This window comes from Ictidomys tridecemlineatus, chromosome 5 (assembly GCF_052094955.1).
Source record: "Ictidomys tridecemlineatus isolate mIctTri1 chromosome 5, mIctTri1.hap1, whole genome shotgun sequence".
Taxonomy (NCBI): domain Eukaryota; kingdom Metazoa; phylum Chordata; class Mammalia; order Rodentia; family Sciuridae; genus Ictidomys; species Ictidomys tridecemlineatus.
Genome location: NC_135481.1, coordinates 96,078,109 through 96,100,550, shown reverse-complemented (window position 1 = coordinate 96,100,550; position 22,442 = coordinate 96,078,109). Strand labels below are relative to the sequence as shown.

The 22,442-nt window shown below is 34.9% G+C and overlaps 1 protein-coding gene across 14 annotated transcripts in view; it reads left to right on the top strand.

Moving 5' to 3' along the window:
* The window catches only part of Numb (NUMB endocytic adaptor protein), a 162,662-nt gene that overhangs the window by 20,897 nt on the left and 119,323 nt on the right, over nucleotides 1-22,442 (top strand). For 4 of the 14 annotated variants that reach the window (XM_078050487.1, XM_078050483.1, XM_078050488.1 and 1 more), the window contains one exon: nucleotides 22,258-22,286. The exons of the other annotated variants lie outside the window; for them this stretch is intronic. The gene's annotated coding sequence lies outside the window, so the exon portion shown is untranslated. The remainder of the gene's footprint in view (nucleotides 1-22,257; nucleotides 22,287-22,442) is intronic. 14 annotated transcript variants of the gene reach the window in all.

Below are 22,442 nucleotides of genomic sequence, written 5' to 3'. Positions count from 1 at the left end.
ACTGTGTATTTTTTGGGAGGGGGCCCTAGTGGGTACCAGGGATTGAATCCAGGGATGCTTTACCACTGAGTCACATCCCCAGTCCTTTTTATATTTTAATTTTAGACAGGATCTCACTTAGTTGCTTAGGGCCTTGCTAAGTTGCCGAGTCTGGCTTTCAACTCAGGTTCCTTCTGCCTTAGCCTCCCGAGCTGCTGTCATTACAGGCATGTGCCACTGTGCCAGGATGAAAACAGTTTTTAATATAGTCATGCATTTGGGAAATAACAGAATGAAATATTGTTCTGGATATAACAATATAAATATTGTTCAGGAAATTATGTATTTTATTTAGAGACAGGTTTTCACTGAGTTGCTAGCACCTTGCCATTGCTGAGGCTGGCTTTGAACTCCTCCTGTCTTAGCCTCTCAAGCTGCTGGGATTACCGGTGTGTGCCACTGCACCTGGCTCAGCTATCTTTGTAAAAAATTTTTTTAATATGTATTTTTTAGTTATGGATGAACCCTTATTATTTATTTATATGTGGTTTTGAGAATTGAACCCAATGCCTCACACATGGTAGGTAAGTGTTCTACCACTGAGCCACAACCCTGGCCCCAACTTTCAGCAATCTTCTTAGTCCCACTTGTATAGCTCTTTTACAGTTCCTTGTGGAGCCCAGTTCTGGAACCAGCCTTAGAGTTCCTACCTGGCAAGAGATATTGATGATTTTGAAAATACAGTTACAGAGCTGGCAGGTGACTAGGGTTCTTTTTTTGTTTTGTTTTTTTCTTGGATTGGAAGCTGTATCTGTGTCCTCCAGCCTTTCTGGGAGTTATTTCTTAAAAGCCATAGCCCCAGGCAGAAGTTGTTTTCAGCTGCCTTTTATAAGTAAGGAAGCCCTGTTCCAGTCCTAGCTCTGGCTTGTTTTCTGTCTTACACAGTCCCTGTTCCCTAAGGAAGCCACCTCCCTATCGCCACTGCCTGTTTCTAAACCAAGATACTCATAGGCCTCCTGCTTCAGTCCCACTTTCTGATTTCCCCTTATATTCCTGAAGAAAATGTTTCTTCTTTGGGTGTTACTGCGGTTTTAGTTCAGGGGTGCTGTACCATTAAGCTGCATCCCCAGCCCTTTAAAAAAGTTTTTATTTTGAGATAGAGTCTTACTACGTTGCCAAGGCTCACCAAGTTTCTCAGCCTTCCAAGTTGTTGGGATTATAGGTGTACACGACTGTGCCCAGCTTTCCTGAAAGATATTTGTTATTTTTTGAGCCAGCTATGTATTATTTATTTGATACATTTATAGATATAATTGTTATTTAGGTAAATTTACTATCTTGACCAGAAGCCTCTTTAATCATTCAAATCCACAGTTTCTTGTCTTGAAATTGGGAATTAGAACCCATCTTTAATTGTTACAAAATTACACACACGCACACACACATATATTCTCAGTGCCTAGTATATATGGGTGCTGTATATATGGAAACTATTATATTTGCAAATAGGTCCTATAATTCCTTGTTGGCTTCTGTGTTAAGACAGTATATATAATGACTTCAAAGTACTTGTCAATCTGTATTCAAAATTTGTGCAGATGTGTCTGGGAATTATGGAATGTTTTGACAAATTTGGGTGAGACATTTAAATTTAGTTTTAATCTATATCTTAGCAATCTTGAATTGGATGATTCATCATTACATGATGAATTACAAAACATTTTTTAATATGACAGAGTAGTGTTTTGTATTTATAGTAGACTTTTTAGAAATAGTTAGATGTTTGTTTTTTTTGTAGTGCTGGGGATCCAACCCAGGGCCTCGTGCATGCTAGGCAGGAGCTCTGCCTCTAAACAACATCTCCAGCCCTTAATGCAATTGAGCTTAAAAGAGTATTATCTTCCCCTTAGCTACTAATCATTGAAGTCAATATAGTAGGTATAGTTGTCATAGAAGCATCATTATGGAATTTGTAATGGAGTACATTTTTTTTAAAGGAGTAAGATTTACTCAAGTGTGAAGAAAGAAACAGAACTCTTGCAGGGGCAAGAGGGGATACTGAAGTGAATTTTAAATCGGGAAAAAGGATGTAAAACAGTGGCATGAAGGAGCACATAAGGTGATGTGTGGGTTAGAGATGTTGGCTCAGAGTACCATAATTCTGACTGAGGTAAAGATTCTCTTGGGATGGGTCTGGGGATGTGGCTCAAGCGGTAGGGCGCTCGCCTGGCATGCGTGCGGCCCGGGTTTGATCCTCAGCACCACATACAAATAAAGATGTTGTTTCCACCGAAAACTAAAATAAATAAATAAATAAATAAATAAATAAATAAATAAATAAGTATAAAGATTTTCTTGGGGAAAGAGGAACAAAAAGGAGGTAAAAGTATTATGAGGACAAACTCTTGGTTTGCAAGTTTAGACTAATATACAGGTATATTATAATTCCTAAACTCCTTTCTCTAGTCAGTCTTAACCTATGAATTCAGAAGTATATATTTTTTCTTTCTTAAATACTTATTTTTTAGTTATAGGTAGACACAATATATTTTATTTTTATGTGGTGCTGGGGATCGAACCCAGTGTCTCACTCATGGTAGGCAAGTGCTCTACCTCTGAGCCACAGCCCCAGCCCCAGAAGCATAAATTTTTTTAAAAGATATATATTTTAATATCAGATATCAATTAAATTATTTTTTCCTGTTTGGGTTTGAATGAGGGGAGGGATGAAGCTTGTAGATTATTGTCTACTATTTTTTAGGAAAGGCTAAGTATATTATTCTGCCCTTTAGAGATTGCACTTGTTGATCAATTGTCCTACTTCCTTATTTCCTCAGCTGAAAGAATAAGACACATCACTTTTCTTCTTACATCAAGCCCTTGGTTTTGTTTTTGTCTTGTAAACTGGTGTGTGCAAATAGGTGCTTGGAACCATGGGAGTGTTTTATCAAATAAAAAGCATGGCACCATTCCATTAATACTTTGATGTTAATCTACAAGCATGAGTAAGAACTGACTCAATATGTCATCCTGTCATGTATTCATTCTTTGATAAAGATGAACTTCAGATAGGTGTTCCTTAAAGGAATGATATAAGTGACTACATTATAGGCACTTTGGTTAAGCTGAGGTTGTATAATGTTTATAGATTTCCGAGATTGTATAATGTTTATAGATTTCTCCCTGAACTGAAAGGTTTTTTTTTTTTTTTTTTTTTTTTGTGTGTGTGTGTGTGTATGTGTGTCTGGATAAGCCTAGGGCCTTGAATATGCTAGGTACCTACACCCTTAGCCCTTTTAAACAATTTTTATTTTGAGATTAGGGTCTTCATTGCCCGGGTTGTCCTTGAATTTACAATCCATCTGCCTCAATCTTCCAGTCGCTGGGATTACAGGCCTGCTTCATTGTGCCCTGGCTCTAAAAGGTTTTTGACAAGTTTGTTAACTCTTTGTCAGAATCTGTGGTGGTATTCAATAATGTCTGATTAAATTGAAGATTCATTAAGATTCTGATTCAGAATCTTTTAGGAAATAGGAAGTAATTAGACAATATTATGGTTACTCCTAAAACTTGTTTTTTGTTTATACAAATGGTTTATTACATAAATTTTAAAAATATATAAAATAAATTGAGTAGTACAATACTCCTGTCTCCCAGTTTCGACATCTGTTAATTATGTGCCATTTTTACTTGTTCTATGTTCCTACCCATTCCCCAGCCAGGCCCCATTTTATTTACTTTTGGCTGAGTTGAGATGTACACATATTGAATGTAACAAACATGAACAAATACAGTTTTGACAAATACACCTATAAAACCTTACTGCTTTCAAGCATAGAATATTTACATTATCCCATTGTATACATCTATAATCCCAGTGACTTGGAAGGCTGAGGCAGAAGGATTGCAAGTTCAAAGCCAGCCTCCGCAACTTAGGCCCTTATTATCTTCGCAAGATCCTATCTTGAAATAAAATATTAAAAAAGGTGGGGCTGGAGTTGTGGCTCATTGATAGAGCGTTCGTCTAGCACTTGCAAGGTTCTGGGTTTTATCCTCAGTACCACATAAAAACAAATAAAAAAATTTAAAGATATTATATCCAACTAAAAATAATAAATAAATATTTTTTAAAAAGGCCTTGGTTAAGCACCTCTGGGTTCAATCCCCCATACCCCCAAAATATTTACAGTGTCCCAAGAAAATAAAACTATTTTCTTTGTCAATGTTGTTCTTTTTCTTCATGAGACATGTTAGTTTTGTTTTGTTTTTAAACGCAGGAGGCTTTATTTTATTATATATTTATTGGCAGTGTTGGGGATTAAAACAATGTTAGCTTTTAAAACTTTCTCACTTTGAGAAATAGCTGATATATATAGTACAAGTTTAACCATCTGTCATGTATCAAAATAGATCAGGAGGCTTTATATTAATCTTTTGCCAGTAACACTTCACTGTATAGACTGACAAATTTTCTTTTATCTGTTTTGCCATACTGGACTTTTGTGAAACAGTATGGACTGAGTAAACAACACAGAATTTGAAATCTGAGAGCTTGAAGTCCTGTGTCTTGTCACCTAATAGCTCTGTCACTTTGACAGTTCTGGCATTTCTTGTAATTACTAGGCGAAGAATGCTATCTGTCTCATAGAATTGATATATAGATTAAAATAGAATAAAAATGCTTTGTGTAAACTTTAACATACCTATGAGTGTAACATTGTTTTATATTTGGACATTTGTATTTTACAAAATAACACCGTCTTCAAAGATAGGTGAAGACTGCTAACCTCTGGTTTGAGGTATTATTTTCATTTAGGGGCAGATATCTTTATGTGTGTTTTCTCCTTTACCCCCAATACCCACTTGTTTCAGGGATTGAACCCAGGGCCTTGCATATGTTAGGCTAAGTACCCCAGTGTTGAAATTGCCACTAGCCCCTTTTATGTTGAGACAGGGTTTCAAAATTACCTAGGCTGACCTCAAATCTGAGATCCTTTTGCCTCAGCCTCCCAAATAGCTGGGATTGTGGGTGTGCATCACCACACCCAGCTCCTTAGTTTTTATCTTTCTATTTCCCTAGTAATAATTTTTGCATTGTGTAAGGATTCTTCTATTGCCAAAGTTAGAAATTGGTTAAGTTTTTTGATTTTTTTTTCCAACTAATTTTTATTGATGCATTACAATTATACATAATAGTAGATGGTTATGCTTTATTTATTTTTTTCATTCTTTTTAGATGTACATGACAAAGTAAGTGTATTTTGACATATTATACATACATGGAGTATAGCATAGTCTAATTAAAGATGAGTTCTTAATGGAGACAGTACTGCTGCTATGGGGTGTTTATATCTTTGAGGGTGCAATTTTTGTTGACACATTAATATGGCAGGATAGGTACAGCTTTGGTATTCAATAAGCAGGAAGAAGCCAGGAATGCCAGTTGCCCCACAAGGCATGATACAGTTCTGTATGACATTTCTACACTTCCTTGTAGGTGAAAAACCTGTTTATCCAATTCTGATCCTAATTCCATTTTACATTTAAGCACAACGGGCCTTTATTTTTTAGGGAGTTAGTAGATAGTGCATTTTCCAGGAATGCAACTACTCAGTAAACCAAGGGAAAATTGAACTTAGTTTTGTTCAGAACTTTACTAACAGTTGTTTGCTATTTAGAAAATCCTTTTATCAGTGGCATTGCTCCTTATGATATCTGATTTTCCTATTCAGTTTGTCTGCATTTCTAGCCATCACACTCATGGTGATTCTATGTATAGTTATGGACAGGTATCTATTTCCTTAATGTAAATGTGAGAGCAGTTATACATGAGCATTTATATATTAAACTTGTTTATTAAAATTTATTCTCTTTTGAATTTCATTGGACATTATATTAATTTTTTTGAAATGGGGGGTGTTTTACCATGCTGCCTAGGTTGGTCTCCAACTTGGAATCCTCCTGCGTCAGCCTCGAGCAGCTAGGACCACAAATATATGCCATTGCACCTTATGTTAATTTTTAAAATTTAAGATATATGAGCTTTGTACTTGCATTTCATTTCTGCTTTATGCCCTTGAAAAAAATAAAAACTTATTTTAGTGGAGTTTACATGGAAGTCCATGTTGCCTTTTTAGGGAGAGATAAGAGGTCCATGTTGACCTGCATTATAGGTGTATGTATACTTTTCTTTCCCTCCATTTCTTCTTCTTCCTGTTTCTCTTTATGTTATAAGGTATTTGATACATAAGTAAGAACATAGTACTCTTTGTGTAAGTAATGAGCATGTGATAAAACCTGTGAACCCATCCTCCCCCTTAAGAAATAGAACAATAATAGTAATATTGGTATACTTCTCCTGATTTCTATTTAGCTGTCTTACTACTAGAGGCAAAACTATTCAGAATTCTGTTTTGGTTTTATTTTATCATTCTCTTCCTTTCCTTATCAAACTATATTGTTTAGTTTTGCTACTTTTTTTAACCATACTGTATTTATTTATTTATATTTATATTTGCTTTGTTATTATTATGTTTTTAAGATTCTTTTATATTGATGTCTATAAATGTGGTTTATTTTCTCAGAGATAGGAGTTAATTGTATAACTACCCTAATTTAGTCATTTTTTAAAAGATGGATATTTGTTTTTTCTATTTTGTTAATATTACATATTCTTATGTATTAAGGTGCACATGTACAAGAGTTTCTCTGCAATAGTTAATATTAAATATTTTTATGGTGATCTCTTTCCCAGAGTTGAAAGAAAATACTCACCTATATACATGTGATACACTAATCTTTTCCATTCTCCTCCTCTTCTGTCTTCCTTTAAGTACTGATTGTAACCTTCTAATGATTCCATAGTTAATCTTGCAACTGAAGATAGCTGTCTTAGTTTCCTTTGGAGAGTATGTTGACTTAACTTTCCTTTGCTTCATTGATTGTGTGAGAGGACAGCACCTCATGGGATGAGTACCTGGCTAAGCCAGAACACTACTCCCACACATGGAAACACAGTTCTTTCTTTCTTTCTTTTTTTTTTTTTGTAAACACAGTTCTTGAGCTCAATAAAGTTTTAGCTAGGACTAAATTTGGATTCAGCTCTTAAGTATCCCCCTATTCTTTTTTTTTTTTTTTTTTAAACACCATTTATACTTGCATCTGGGCTTGCCGGTGTTTTTTTTTTTTTTTTTGTTGTTGTTGTTGTTGATGTATGTTCTCAAAATCTCATGTGTGCTGTGCTTAACCCCTATTATTGATGGAGTAAATCCCCCAGGTGTGCCCCATGTAATAGTTTGGACTATGCTAGAATTACACTAATCTCTGAGAATGCAAGGGGTATAGTAAAATTGGTTGGGGCTTTCAATTCTTGATATTTACTTTGATGTTAGACTTATCTCCCCTTTTTATTACAAGTTGTGTGTTTTTTAAGGCTCAGATCTCAATAGTTTATTCTTTATTGTATGTATATACTACATATATTTATCTCTTCATTCATTGATGGACATTTGAGTTGTTTTTATCTTTTGGATGTGGTAAATAATGCTGTTGTGAATGATGGAGTACATATTGAAAGTCCCTGCTTTCAATTTCTATGTATAAGGTTTTTTTTTTTTTAATAGTTGTAGATGGACAGAATGCTTTTATTTTATTAAATTCTAAGGATAGAACCCAGTGCCTCACACATGCTAGGCAAATGCTCTGCTATTGATCTACAGCCCCAGCCCTATGTATAAGTTTTTTTTAATATTTATTTTTTAGTTGTAGTTGGACACAACACCTTTATTTTACTTATGTATTTTTATGTGGTGCTGAGGATCGAACCCAGGGCCTTGCATGTGTTAGGCAAGTGCTCTATCAACCGAGCCACAACCCTAGCCCAAAGTTTTTAAGTAATGTTTTGAGGTAGGTGTGTGTGTGTGTGTGTGTGTGTGTGTGTGTGTGTGTGTTTCATATTACAGGTGTTTTGTATATATGTGTGTATTTTTTCTGGGGATTGAACTCAGGATCTCACATATTCGAAGTACCTTTTCAACTACTGGGCGACCCTTAGCCCTACACACACCTAGGTAGGAGTGTGCTTATTTTGAGTGATATGCTGTATTGCTTATACTGGCCTTAAACTCCTGGGCTCAAGTGATCCTTGTGCCTCAGCCTCCTGAGTTGCTGAGATATGTACCACTACTCCCTAGCCTTGATAGGTGTTTTTTATTTATTTTTTATTTGTGGGGCTAGGGGAGCAAATTCAGGGCCTTGTGCATGCAAGGCAAGGACTTTACCACTGAGTTATAGTCCCAGCCTCCTATAGGTATATTTTTCATCAATAATTATAGCTCTGCATTATCATTTTCAATAGCTATATAGGATTTTAATTGCATGGGTATGCCATGGGTGTATTCATATAATAGATACTTTGTAGACATACCTATTAACAGTTGCCATTATAAATAATACGATTAATTGTTTCATCAAATATTTATTGAACACCTACCATAGGCCAGGCATATGTAATGTATCTTATACATGTAAATATTAGCATAGTTATTAATTTATTTAGAATAAATTTTCCAAAAGTAATTTGCTTTGAGTTAGAGGATGAGCATATTTGAAGTGTGATTATTTCCCTAGAAGCTTTTATACTAGTATAACATTATTGGATATAGCCTAATAATAGTGATGACAAGTGCCAGATTTCCCATACCTTATACAATATTAGATATTATTGATCTTTTAAATGTTTGTTTGTTATGATGCTCATTTGTATCTTTTTATTACTAGTGAAGTAAAAGTCTTGTGCTTATGGTTTAATTTCTTTTGTCAGTTGTATGTTCATGTATTTCTGCTCATGCCTTTTTTGTTATTGTTTTTAGTACTGGGGATTGAATCCAAGGGTAACATTGAGCTTTTATTTTTATTTTGAGACGGGATCTCACTAAATTGCCAAGGCTGGTCTCAAACTCACAATCCTTCTGCCTCAGCCCCTCCAGTAGCTGGGATTATATATGAGCACGTCACCCTACTGGCTTTTTAAAATTTTTTATTTTTTTAAAATAACTTTTAAGTTGTAGATTAACACAGTGCTTTTATTTATTTATTTTTATATGGTGCTGAGGATCAAACCCAGTGACTGACACGTGCTAGGCAGACACTCTACCACTTAGCCACAACCTCAGACTGGCTTTATTTATTTATTTATTTTTATTGATTTGTAAGAGTTCCTTATCCCATTAAGGGTATTAAATCTTTGTTTTATGTTTTAAATATTTTTCAAATTTGTCATTTGTCTCAATGCCTTTTTGCAGTGTAGATTTTTTATTTTTGTATTCAAATTTATTAGTCTTTTATGATTACTGTTTTAGTCCCTTGTCCTGGTAGTCTTCCCTTCCTTATTTTAGTCTTAACGTAATTTTTTTCCTTAAAAATAACAATTCTGGAAATTTGTTTTGTACTAGGGATTGAACTAGCTATATCCCTCAGTCTTTTATTTTTTATTTTGAGATAGTCTCATTAAGTTTCTTAGGGTCTTGCTAAATTGCTAAAGCTGGCCTTGAGCTGTAATTCTCCTGCCTTAGCCTCCCAAATTCCTGGGATTACAGGTGTGTGCCATCATGCCTGGTAGAAAATGTTTTTTAGAAAAATCAATCTCCAAGTGCATTAATAGCATCTGTTTTAGACTGATAAGCAGTTAGGGAAAATGAGCTATAGAAGATAAATGCGGTATCACAATATTAATGAATTTTAAAAAATATTTATTTTTTAGTTGTACTTGGACACAGTACCTTTATTTTATTTCTTTATTTTTATGTGGTGCTGAGGATCTAACTTAGGTGAGCGTTCTACCACTGAGCCACAACCCCAGTCCTTAATGAATTTTTTTAAGGTGAAAATCTTCATAGATATTGATGAAAACTTTTCTATAACAATACTTACCATAGAAGACAATATATATTTAATTTAATTTGCTTTTAATTGATCTCTAAAGGGTTAGGGATATTATTTCCTTGTTAATTTAGATATGTTAGATTATGATAAGTAGAGAAATGAATTTGTTCTAAAATTTTCTTACATTATTTGTCTTAGAGGTTATTGAAATGGGTGCTGCTTCTGTTGCTATTTCTGTGCTATTAGCTGCCTTGCCTTTTCTCCATAAATCATATTCCTGAATCTCTTGATTTCTTCTAATCTTTGTTCTTTTTCTGTAATCTCTTGCTATATCTATTCTATAGTATTTTTCATTTTGTTTTTTGGTACTGGGTATTGAACCCAGGGACGCTTTACCTCAGAGCTATATCTCCAGTCCTTTTTATTTATTTTGAGATGGGAGTCTCAGTTGCTTAGAGCCTTGCTAAATTGTTAAGACTGGCCTTCAATTTGTGATCCTCCTTACTCAGCCTCCTGAGTCCTTAGGATTATAGGCTTGTACCACCAAACCTGGTGTGTTGATTTTTTTCTTTTTCATAACTTTTTTTTTTTTTTAGTACCAGAGTTTGAACTCGGGGGCACTTAACCACTGATCCATATCTCCAGCCCTTTTTTGTATTTTATTTAGAGACAGGATCTCACTGAGTTGCTTAGGGCCTTGCTGAATTGCTGAGGCTGGCCTTGAGGTTGCAATCCCCCTGCCTCTGCCTCCTGAGCGACTGGGATTACAGGTGTGTACCACCATGCCCAGCTCTTTTGGTTTTAAAGAAATTAATCATTTTTTGTAATCTTTAATTTTTTATGTCCAGATTCTTTCCAATAGAGTGCACATTTTTGGTTTACTTAAGCTCCAAGTGCACAGTTTTTCTGGGTAGTTGAGTTTTTGTGGATGTTAGTGTATATATAGAAGAATGTTATTGTCATTTGACCTGATGCAATAATGAAATACTGATCTGATAAAATATTAGCCTTCTGAACTTAATAGTGAACCTGCTTTGTAACCTTGATCATGTAATTTAAAGTAGTATAGTTTTCATTTTGTAAATTTAGGCGATCTCATATTTTACCTTCTGTTTCTCTGGATAGAATTTTGCTATCATAGCAAGTAAAAGAGCCAAAGATTTAAGGAGGACTTTTAGGGATTATCTAGTGTCTGTTTTGTTCTTTCTATAAATATTTGCCTGGTACTGTTTTAGTTTTAACAATACAGTGAAGTTCCAGGATTTATGGAGTTTATAATTTTTTATGAAAATAAAGTTGTGAAGAAACTATATTCTTAAAGTTTCTCTGCTTTATTTTGGTGAGACTTTATTATTATTATTATTATTTTTTTTTGGTACTAGGGATTGAACTCAGGGGCAAACAACCACTGAGCTACATCCCCAGCCCTTTTTTGCAGCCCTTTTTTTTTGCATTTTATTTAGAGACAGGGTCTAATTGAGTTGCTTAAAGCCTCCCTAAGTTGCTGAAGCTGACTGTGAACTCGTTATCCTCCTGCATCAGTTTCCTGAGCTGCTGGGATTATAGGCATGTGCTACTGTGCCCAGTTTTTGATGAGTCTTAATATGATCAAAAGGAAAAAAAAATGTGGTTCCTTATATGCCAGATAGGATATAAGGAACTATAAAGAAGGAAAGGATCCTGAATGATTGAACTAGACAGTGCTTCTAAAAATTCTGTGTGTGAATAATCTGAGGATTTGTTAAAATGCTGATTCTTATTGGGTGTGGTGGTACACTCCTGTAGTCCCAGCTACTCCAGAGGCTGAAACGAAGGATTGCAAATTACAGGCTAGTTTGGGCAATTTAGCAAGATCCTGTCTCAAAATTTAAAAAGAGCTAGAGATAAAACTCAGTGATAGAGTTTGCCTAGCATGTTGCAAGCCCTGGGTGAAATCCCCAGTATTAATACAACAGAAAGGAAGGGAGGGAGGGGAGGTATGGAGGAAGAGAGCTGATTCTCATTCAGTTGACCTAGTGTATGAGCTGAAATTTTGCATTTCTAACAAGCTTATTTATAGGTGTTGGTGATGCAACTGGTCTGTGAACCACATGGTAACAAGAATGATTTGAGTATATAATTAAGAGAAAAGAAGTGTATCCTGCTGCTGCTGCTGCTTCTTTTTTTGTGTGTGTGTGTGTTTGTGTGTGACAGAATTGTGCTAAGTTCTTTAGGGCCTCCCTAAATTGCTGAGACTGGTCTTGAATTGTAATCCTTTTGCCTCAGCCTCCTGAGCCCCTGGGATTACAAACATGCTCCTGCTATCATTTTGACAAGAGTTGTTTGAAGCCAGCAGCAGGGTCAGAGTTGTGAGCTGTAGATCACAATTGGCCTTGGTAAAGTGAAATTATAAGAACTGTTGATGTTGGTACTTGAAGAGGAGACAAAGTACCAACTTCTTTTTTTTTGAATAGCATCCACAATTGAGATTGGATGGTGAGCGGGTCTAAAACCTTTGAAAAGGTACTAGGACTGGCATTCTAAATCTCGAAAGAGGAAAGGATCTTTCAGTGTTATAAAAGTTAAGTATTTAGTCAGATAAATGAAATTTAAGAGTTAAATATTTTTATTTCCCAAGAGAACTTTGGAATTGGGATAGTTTCTCTCACTTCTCATATTTACTGTAACTAGCATAGTGATTCTACTAAGAAAGTAAAAAAAAAGTATGAATTTTTTCAATTAGATAATATTTTTTTCCACAGCCATATTCTGTATGGAGAGTAAGTCAAAATTCTTTTCCAAGACTGAACAAAGTTTAAATGTTGGGCTAAAGTTCTCTCAGAACTCTTCTGCCAGTGGCAGCTGCCCCACATGTAAACAATCTGGGTGTTCTCTTCAAAGAATTAGGAAGTAGAATAAAGTGTTATAGTGATAGTGAAATTTGTCCATAAGTGAAAAAGATATTTAAAAAAAATATATATATTATATATATATATATTAGTTATAGATGGACACAATACCTTTATTTTGTTTATTTTTATGTGGTGCTGGGGATTGAACCCAGTGTTTCATGCATGCTAGACTAGCGCTCTACCACTGAGCCACAACCCCGGGCCTTATAGGTGAAATTTTGACAAGCCAAATTGTTGCATTAGCAACCTTTTGTAGTTTGCTTCTGTGAATTCACAGTGCCAGTGTTTCAATTGTGTTTTTAGAAATTTAGATTTTTGTTTCTTTTCTGGTATTATTTTAGAAATAATTCATTAGGGTTGTGGCTCAGTGGTAGAGCCTTACCTAGCACATGTGAGGCCCTGGGTTCAATTCTTAGCACCACATAAAACTAGATGAATAAAATAAAGGTATTGTGTCCATTTACAACCAAAAATAATTCATTTTCACATTTCCTTTAGTAATAGTACCTAAACTATTCTAATGCTAAAATACTGAGAAATTACGAATAACACCCAGTTTGTCTTTTTGACTAATGTCATTGGAATATTGGTTTCCTTAAAAATAGTTACAAGACAGTAAGGAGACAATTTATTGTGCTGTTAGAGGCAGAAAGATGTGAAATGTAGTCCTGGAAGAAGGTGAGATTTAATCTTATAAATTAAAATGTTTCTTTAATTATATCAGCTACTTCAATGTTCATTTTGGTCCTATATGTCAGGTCTTTTCCATAATAACACTGGTTGCTTGCATGTCTTGAAAAGCATTTGCTACACCTATTGTTATTTCTTTTTTGTTGGTATTTAGCTCTCCATTAAAATTGAAAAAACAAAACAAAACAAAACATCAAACACATTATAGTCTGTTTAAGAATCAGGCCAGTGAAAAAATGAATTGAAACACATTACTGGCTAAAAATACAATTTGCAAATTACATCTGTAGCTGTTTTGTTAGAGCATCTATCAGAAATGAAATTCAGTTGTTTTTATTCTGTTTGTTTAAAATGTCATTATCTCAAAGTAGATGACCACACAAGAGTTTTTAATGTCTCTCAGTTTTTAACCTATTTTTCCTTCAAAATTGTATAAACCCTTCCTGTAATCCTCTGAAAACTCAAGGTAGTAATATGTGAAATTAAGAATAAGTAAAAAGGAAATTACATATAAATCTAACATTGAGATAGTTGAATGTAAAACAATAAAGTTTTGGTGTGACTACTCCCCCACCACCCCACCCCAAGTGCTGGGGATTGAACCAAGGTCTTGGCTCATGCTAGGCAAGTGCTCTTTCACCGAGTGCTTTGACTACTTAATGTTATGGTACCACACTGAAGGGTTCTTGAGGGCAGGGACTGTATCATATATTTGTATTTAGCATGCATAATAAAGGAATTCTTAGTTAGAAAAAGAAATCATTGGAGCTGGAGTTGTGGCTCAGTGATAGAGAACTTGCCTATCTGTGTATGGGGGCACAGGGTTCGATCCTCAGTACTACATAAAAATAAGTTAATGTATTGTGTCCATCTACAACTAAAATTTATATATATAGTTTTCATATATATAATACACACACATATATATAATACACACACATATATATACATATATATGTTTATGAAATATGTATATATATATGAAAACATCTGGGGCAAGTGCTCCTTGTTCTGGTAGTCTGGTTTTTTTAAAAAGCAGTTATTTAGGTAAAGACATTAGAGTTAGACATTCTGATTTCCTTTGTTGTTGTTTTTTTAATCTTGGCCCCACCACTTAGTAGTTTTGTGCCTTTGGAAGTAACTTGAATCCTCTGTGCCTCAGTGCCTACTAATTGTAAAGTGAGAATGTTATTAGTCTGTTTCATAAGAGACATTGTCAGGATTAAATGAGATAATCCTCAGAAAGAGCTTAGAAATAACAGGAGGCAAATATAAGTGCCCAGTAAATGTTAATTGCTGTCAGTCTTTGTATTCAGGAAAACCATTATTGCATTGTCTGTGGTAAATTTATTTTGCTTCTTAAAACAGGTATATGCATATTCAGATTCAAATATGGTATGTGTAGCCACTTAAATTATACACTGAAAATTCGTTTTGAATAAAAATCCTAAGAATTTTTACTTTTAACTACTGTAACTTTAATCCCTATAAAAATAAAGAAACTATTATTTCACTCAGTCATTTTTCTCTAATAAACTATTGATACCTGCTACTTATTAGGTGCTTGGAATGTAAATGGAGCAAACTTGGTTCTGACTTTAAGCTGTTTAGAGGCTAGTGGAGAGAGGTATAGTGTTTTAAATAAAGAATATTTACATTGTTGTTAAAAAGAAACTTTTTCACTAGGCCATTAATAAAATGATATTTTATTAAAATTAATTTGTCTCCTGGAAGGTGTCTAAATTGAACTTTCTTGTGGATTGTTCTTTTACTTTTAGCATCTTATCCATTTACCACAACTCCATGGCACTATAATTATTCCTGGTTTGCAGATATGGAAATCAAGATTCAAAGAAGTTAAGTAACACAATTGCAGAACTCACTCTAGACCTACTTTATTTTTTTTTTATAGTGTTGGGGGTCAAATCTGGGCCTCTTGCATGGTAGACAAGCATTCTGCCACTGAACCATACCCCCAAACCACCTACTAAATTTTAAAATTCATGTAACCATTCGTCCCTTTATATGGTTTATTGCGTCAATGGAAGACTTGACCCAATATATATATATATTTTTTTTTAAAGAGAGAGTGATAGAGGGAGAGAGAGAGAGAGAGAGAGAGAGAATTTTTTTTTTTAATATTTATTTTTTAGTTATCGGCGGACACAACATCTTTGTTGGTATGTGGTGCTGAGGATTGAACTCGGGCCGCACGCATGCCAGGCGAGCGCGCTACCGCTTGAGCCACATCCCCAGCCCCATTGACCCAATATATTGTATTGGGGTTTAGGTACCTGTTTCCCTATTCAATTAGGAGCTTTGCTAGAACAGAGACTGACCTTATTTGTTTTTTGCCTCCTATCCCAGCAACTAATAGAGTACCTGTCACATATTAGATATCTATTATATTGATAGTATTGTAGAATGTCAGAAGTAGAAGGAATTTTAGATCTCTTGTAAATCATACAGATACCTTAATTTCTAAAAAGAATTTAGGTTGCTTACATGGGATTACAGCTTTTTATTTCAACTTTGCAGTGTATCTAAACACCCCCCCCCACACACACATACACATACACACACACAGAGCTGCTATCATCACATTATAAGAGAAGCCACCCCCCACCCCCACAGGCCCACACACTTTTTTGGTGGTACTAGGGATTGAAGCCAGGGTCTCCACTTGCTAGGCAAGTGCTCTACCACTAAGCTATATTCCCAGCCCTGTCATCCCGACCACTGACTCTGCCTTTTATTTTTATTTTGAGACAAGAGTCTCACTAAGTTGCCCAGACTGGCTTTAAACTTGGGAGCTTCTTGCCTTAGCCTCCTAAGCAGCTGGTATTACAAGCATGCACCACTGTGCCCAGCAAGAAGCCATTTTCACCTCAAAAAAGTAGGAAGGTCATTCTTATATTAAGCACAGTTGGTAAGTTTACAAACATTATTTTGTGATGACTGGCATCTATCTGTTCAGGAGCTGGACTTTAGAAACCATTATCTAATTCAATCCTTTTCTTTTAGAAATGATAAAACTGAGCCCAGGTATGTATCACAGTTCTAAAAGCAAGGCAAAATAACTGAATTTGGAACCTGGATCTTCTGATACTCAGACTAAAAGTTTGAGCCTGTCCCCTGAGTTTTCCTCATATGATCAGACTTAGATACAGAGAACATGTCATATGAATTAACAAAGATCCTATGGTTCTTAAGAAAGTAGAGCTGGGGGCTTGAATCCATATCACCCAACTCTGTTTTTGGTGAAACCTGTGCATTTACTTCTGTTTACCGTAATGGATTCCATCCATACCCATTTAACTATAGGGGTAGAATTGTAAGTGATTGAAATTGAAAGGAGATATCTGTATTTAGGATTTCCTTTCATTGAAAATTTCAGGGAAGAGTGCTAGTGCAGCTGCTGTTGCCATCCAAGATCTTGATCCATATACATAGATTGGAATATTGGTGGGGCAGCAATCTTAGACACCTCACTTAGGACAGGTAAGTGAAAGAGATAGTTTAGAAAAGAAAAGTGGGTTGAGTATTAAATGCCAAATTCCTTCCTGCTTTTAGATGAAAATTAGATGACTGCCTTTAAAAATGTAACCCTTTATTTTGGTAAAAACAAAGCATTTGGAATGTTAGGTGATGGGGCACAACATTTTCTTGATTGTAAAATGTGTCAATGTTAACAATGGTGAAACTTTTTTTTTTTTTAAGAGAGAGTGAGAGAGGAGAGAGAGAGTGAGAGAGAGAGAATTTTTAACATTCATTTTTTAGTTCTCGGCGGACACAACATCTTTGTTGGTATGTGGTGCTGAGGATCGAACCCAGGCCGCACGCATGCCAGGCGAGCGCGCTACCGCTTGAGCCACATCCCCAGCCCCAACAATGGTGAAACTTAAATAAAAATTGTTTTTCTTTCTATTTTTGTGCAGTTTCCAAATTGTATTTATGAGATTGTTATTATTACAAACTACCCCAAATTTAGTGGCTTAAAACATAATCCTTTATTTTGCTTATGATTCGACAATCTAGTCAAAACTCTTTTGGACAGGGGTGCTTGTTACTGTTAATAAATGACATGAGGTAGGATTTCTGGAAGGGTAGGGGAGACTCAGTGCTAAGAGCTAAAGTAGTTGGTTGGCTTGCTCATTCTTATTGTATGGTGATGCTGGCTGTTGGCTGGGATCTCAGCCTGGGCTATTGGCCAAAACACTTCCACAACACCTACCCTTATGGCTGCTTGGCTTCCTCATAGCCTAGAGGCTGGGTTTCAATAGAGCGTCTTAAGAGAGGAAAGTGAAGGTGCATGGATTATGTGATGTAGTTTTGAAAGTCACAAAGTGTGTCTTTATTCTGTTGATTGCAGTAGTTACAAAGGTCCACCAGGTTTGGAGGAGGGTTGAACTAGGGTGTATGTACATAGACCCCTACTGCTTGAAGTTAAGAGTATCAGTGTTACATTGTAAGAAGGGCAAGTGAGATGGACTCTACTTTTGTAGCCATCTTTGGAAAATATAATTTGCTATAATTTGTAATACTTCAAAGATAAAGAATATAAATAATATGTGAAAAAGTAATATTTGCAGGAAATTATTGTATATGAGTCCAATAAGATTTTGATAGTCTCTTATTGTCTGGTAGAGCATGATTTTGAAAATGGGATGCTTAAGTAGAAAGAAAGGAAACATATTGGGTTTTCTTTTATGTCCACAAGGCAGATTACTGCTATGATCAAAAGTAGAGACTAAAGTTCATAGGGCTGGGATTGTGGCTCAGTGGTAGAGCGTTTGCCTAACATGTGCGAGGCACTGGATTCGATTCTCGGCACCACATAAAAATAAATAAAGGTCCGTTGAGAACTAAAACATATTTTTAAAAAAAGTTTATAAACAAAGTGAAATATAAGGGGCTTGGGATGTGGCTCAAGTGGTAGCGTGCTCGCCTGGCATGTGTGAGGCACTGGGTTCGATCCTCAGCAACATATATATATAAAAATATAAAGATATTGTGTCCACCTAAAACTAAAAAAAAAAAAAAAAATTAAAGTGATATAAGATTTGTAGCTTGGATTTTATTTATTTATTTATTTATTTATTTAGAATTTAAATATTTATTTTTCAGTTTTCGGCAGACACAACATCTTTGTTTGTATATGGTGCTAAGGATCGAACCCGGGCTGCACGCATGCCAGGCGAGCGCGCTACCGCTTGAGCCACATCCCCAGCCCCTATTTATTTATTTTTTTATTTGTATATGACAGCAGAATGTATTACAATTCTTATTATACATATAGAGCTTTTATTTTTGAGAACATACTAATTATCTTAAAGTTAGCTTGGATTTTTTGGTATTTTTATAATTTGAGAATTATTTGGGCAATGGGTCTCCAATATAAAGTAGAAGAAAACCAGTGCCATTTTAATCATTATATACATTTTATTTGTCTTTGCTTCTGTTAATTATGAGCATGTGACCTTTTTTAGACTCATATAACAGTCTTACCTACTGAATTTCCAATAGATTTAAAATTTTTATCAATGAAACAGGAGAACTTATTTATAGAATATTTGGTTGTCTTAATTGATCACACTTATCAATACTCAATTTTTGGATGCAATGGTATAATATTTTTGGATAATCTTTTAAGCTTTGTTTAGAGCTTCATTCACTGTAGTTAGGAAATGGGCTCTAAAGATCATCTCTTTTTTGTGTGTGTGGTGCTGGGGATCGAACCCAAGGCCTTGTGAACGCTCGGCCAGCACTCTATACCAACTGAGCTGTGTCCCCAGCCCCTAGAGATCATCTCTTAAACCCAGTAAATTTTCTTGATGTCTAGATGATTTCCATTCCTAAGTACTTTAAATCAGCGAGTCTAATTCAGCTGAGTTAGTTAGCACAATTTCCTCACTACTCAAAGGTAAAGAGATATTCTACAATGCAAAATAATTGGACTAGTATAATAATAATAGAAGTAATCTCAGAAGTTTGCTAAATCTTCACTGTGAATGATGCGAATTGACAGTTTTGTAAAACGGCGTGTTTTAGTTCAAGAATTGCTGTGTGTACTCACAGGTCTAAAGATTGTTTAAAAATGCAAAATGAATTTTTGATAATTGTGGAAGGCATAAATTATATTGCTTTGGGGGTTAATTGAACTTCTCTATGGTATATTCATATATGGACATAGGAAAGGTTGGTTAGATTCATTCTACTCATCTTCTATTTTTCTGTCCCTCCTCCCTGCCCTTTTTAGTCCCTTTTACTAATCTCTGTTTTCATGAACTTTCCTTTTAATTTTTATTTAATTTTTTGGTGGTGCTGGGAATTGAATCCAGGGGCACATCCCCAGCCTGTTTTACTTTTTATTTTGAGACAGGGTATTGGTAAATTTCTGAGGCTAGAACTTGATATCCTCCTATCTCAGCCTCCCAAGTTGCTGGAATTATAGGTACGTACATGCTACTATGCTGGAGAGATCCCTACTTGCAAAAACAATAATGATTCTAATTTTTAAAAATATTATTCAGTTTGGCTTATGTAGGTTTCTTGACAATACAGAGTTGAATGACTTCTTATTATCCCCTATCACTCCTTAGTTTATTTCATTAGTACTGAGAATTGAACCCATGGATATTCTCTACCTTTGAGCAATATCACAACCCTTTTTATTTATTTTTAAAAATTTTTTAAATTGTTGATAGACCTTTATTTATTTATATGCGGTGCTGAGAATTGAACCCAGTGCTTCACACATTCCAGGCAAGTGCACTACTTCTGAGCCCCAGGCCCAGCACCCCCTTTTTATTTTTTATTTTGATATTGGGTCTTGCTAAATTGCCCAGGCTGGCTTTGCACTTGCCATTGTCCCATCTCAGCCTCCTGTGTATCTGAGATTATAAGTGTATGCCACTATACCTGACTTAACATCAATTATTATGTGACATAGTACTTTTTATGAATGCTTAATGAAAGTAGTTAAAATGCAGAGTAAGGATGATATTAGCATAGCAGGAGATTCACCATGTTAACTGTTTTTAAATGTATTGTTCAAATGTTTATGCACATTCAAATTATTATGTAATTCATCTCCCAAACTCCTTTCATTTTACAAAACATCAACTCTCTATTCATTAAATGACAATCCTATTCCCCTCCCCTTCCATCTCCCAGCAACCACCATTCTACTTTCTATTAATTTGATTACTCTAGATTTGTCATATAATTTGGATTGTGCAGTATTTGTCTTTTTGTGACTGGTACATTTTTTTCCTTTCTTTTGAATACTTTTTTTTAAAATTAGTTACACATGACTGTAGAATGCATTTTGACACATCATACATAAATGGAGTGTAACTTCTCATTCTTCTGGTTGTACATGATGTAGAGTTACACAGGTCATGTAAGCATATATGCCTATAGGTTAATAATGTCCAATTCATTCTACTATCATTCCTACCCCTGTGCCCCTTCTGTAGTTTGATTAGTTTTTAAATGTTTATAACCAATATAATCAATATAAAAGCATTTCCATTACTATTTTAAAATTTGAAATCATGCAGACTGTTTCCTACATGATTTATTACATTAGAAACCAACAGAAAGATATATAGAAACCCACCCCCATGTCAACTATTTCAAAATTAAATGTTGCACTTATAAATCTTTCAAAAGTCAAAGAAGAAAGCATAAGAAAAGCAAATAAAAAGTGCTTTGAACTAAGTAATAATAAAAGCTAGAATATCAGGATCTCTGGGATGAAACAGTATTCTGTTGGACTTTTGTAACTTTAAAGTACTTGTATCAGAAAGAAGCTAGAATAACAAATTATTTCCAAATTATGTAAGAAGGAAAAAAAAGTAGGAGCAAAAATATATAAAACAGAGAAGATATAATGCAGCTGTAATTTGATAAAAATCAACAAGTGTAATCAAGAAAAAAGCAAGAACACAAAATTAAATATCATCAGAAAGGGAATTCTCAAAATAACCCTGCAGAAGCTAAAAATATATTAACACTACAATTGTATGCCAGCATATGTGATAGCTTACATAAAATGGTCTATATTAGAGAAGGATCCGTGTGCTGCTGAGAAGAAAGTGTATTCAGTTATTGATGGATGAAATGTTCTATATATATGTGACTGGTACATTTCACTTAGCCTAGTATCCTCAAGGCTTATTCATGTTGTGGCACATGTCAGACTTTTCTTTTTAAGGCAGAATGATATTTATTTGTGTGCATGTGCATATGTGTGATGTTTATTCATTCGTCAGACACTAGGATTTCTTCCAGTTTCTGGCTGTTGTGAATAATGCTGCTGAGAGCATGGATACGTAAGATATGTTTGAGGTCTTTTTTTAATTCTTTTTGGGTGTGTAACCAGAATTGGAATTGCTGAATGATCTGATAATTCTGTTTTCAAATTTTTGAGGACCCTGCCATATTGGTTTCCATAGTAACGCATGCACACGTACACACGTGTGTATATGTATATACATCACACATATGGTTTTATGAATGTATGTATTTGAGACAAGGTCTTGCTGTGTTGCCTGGGCTCCTGGGCTGTAGTCAAGTGATCCTCATGCCTCAGCTTGCTAAGTAGCTGTGACTATGGGTACATGCCACTGTGACTGACTTTTAGCAATTTTATTGACAGATTATTTGTGTCCCATAAAATTAACTCATAGTAAATATACATAAGAATGTTTTCTTTATCAATTTACAAAGTTGAACAATCATTACTATAAGCTAATTTATAGAATGTTTTATCACCCTAACTCCTAAAATCCTTTGTGTCTCTTTGCAGTTAATTCCTGTTCCCACTTCTAACCTCAGGTAATAACACATTTACTTTTTTTAATATTTATTTTTTAGTTATAGGTGGACACAATATCTTTATTTTTTATTTTTATGTGGTCCTGAGAATCAAACCCAGTGTCCCACACATGCTAGGCAAGCGCTCTACCTCAGAGCCACAACCCCAGCCCAACA